This window comes from Psammomys obesus, unplaced genomic scaffold (assembly GCF_907164565.1).
Source record: "Psammomys obesus unplaced genomic scaffold, mPsaObe1.curated_primary_1811, whole genome shotgun sequence".
NCBI classification, from domain to species: Eukaryota; Metazoa; Chordata; class Mammalia; order Rodentia; family Muridae; genus Psammomys; species Psammomys obesus.
The window spans coordinates 4,016,630-4,018,606 of NW_026596095.1; positions in this window are offsets into that span (position 1 = coordinate 4,016,630).

A 1,977-nucleotide genomic window follows, 5' to 3' on the forward strand; every position below is an offset into this window, starting at 1 on the left:
TATTGTTTTATGATCTCCTTTATAAAAAGGTAGCTGTTGGGGACTGAGGACATGCATTAGTTGGGAAAGTGCTTCTGTGCAAACATTAAGAGCTGGTGTAAAAACTCAAGTGAGGCGGTATATGTATAACCCTAACGCTAGGTGGGGTGAAAGGCAGGCAGATCCCTGGAGCTTTCAGGTTAATCTGTGTGTGCCTTATTCAGTGAGAGAGACACTGTTTCAAAAAAAAAAAAAAAAAAAAAAAAAAAAGGTTGATAGCTGAATATGGTGGCCCATTTCTTAATCCTAGCACTTGGGAGTGAGTCAGGCAGATTTCTGAATTCAAGGCCAGCCTGATCCACATAACAAGTTCCAGATCACCTTGTATTGTGTAATAATTAAAAAAAAAAAAATAGTGGAGCAAGATAAAGAGGATAGCCAGTGCATGTATGACGTTAGCCACCACACAAGCACACATGTACACATAATAACTACACACTTCCCAATTTAAAAGGCTCATGTGGTTAATACCCATAAAATGGTATACTTTTGTTGGTCTGGAATAAAAGTACCTTTGTTTCACACTAGTGTGTTAGTTCAGGTCATGAGTATTTCCGTAGCCTATTCAACTTGACCATTTTGCTCAGTATATTCATGAGTATTTGTTGAAATGTTTTCTTGCTGGGCACAGTAGCACACAACTGTAATTCTAGCACTCAGGGAGGCAGAGGCAGGAAGACCTCTGAATTCAAGGCCAGCCTGGTCTACAGAATGAGTCTGGGACAGCCAAGGCCACATACAGAGACCCTATCTCTGGTATTATATATGTGTTAGCTAGATACTATTTTGACATTTCATTTGGGATGAAGTATTTTGATATGTAAAAACATCCTATTTTTAGACTGCTGTGCACACAAGAGGAAAGAAACAAGTACCTTAAGTCTTCAGAGGTGTTAAACCAAACATTTAAAAGTTTGAAAATAAAGGACTTGTAAGTTTGGTACTTGAATCGCTCACACTCCCTTCTCTTGTAAACTCTGTTACAGTGTGTGATTGTTTTTCAGAAGACACTGGGTAGTCACAGAGCAGGCTGAGAAGTGTGCCTATATGGCGTTTCCTGTTGAGGCATTCCCAGATCTCACTTCACCCAAGGTGATGTCATAGTGGCATGAGGTGGTTGGTGGGTGGAACTGTGGGCTCCAACTCGAGCTCGGAACTGGAAGTTAAGATGCTCTCGAGTGCCAGGTCTTCTGATCTGCGTGTCCTAAACTCTCAGCTAACTCCTTATTTTGTGTACGTGTAGGAAGATGCAAGAATCCAGGTGAAAAGCCAGGCCAGGGGCCTAAAGAAACAGACACAGCTCTCCATTGTGAGAGAAGATGGTGTCAAGTTTGAATTCTGGCAAGTAGAAAGGCTTGAAAAATATCAGAAGCCCAGGATGGCCAGGTACTAGGAAAGACTAGGGTTGAGACTAAAGTATTAAGACAAAGCGTTTCATATAATGTGAAGTTAGGCCTCCACAGGATGAAGGTGATAAGCAAGTAGTCTATTAGGACAAAGTTTAAGATGGTTCAGAGTATGGTGTCAAAAATTAGCATACTATCAACAATGGCTATAGAGCACAATATGAGGTGTGGCTTTCTACCAGAAAGGAAGAACGCTGGGTAATAGACACTGACATGCCTAGACTTTGGGGTTAGTGGATCTAAAAGAGCAGCATGTTAGAACTGTGTGAATAAAAGAGAAAGGTTATTGTAATGAATTAATATAATGAGTAATATCCAGGAGATGGAAATAATAACAAAAACAAATTAGGCAAAGTACAGAGGAAGAAAAATTGTCTAACCAAAGGAAAAAGACTAAAGGGAGAAAATCAATCAGTTTTATAATGCCGTGGGGACAGTATCAAGTTTTTAAGATTTCTATACTTTATGTGAAGAAGAGCGACTGTGTGTGTGCAGGCATGCGTGTGGCCGTGCTTGTTTGGAGGTGAGAGGG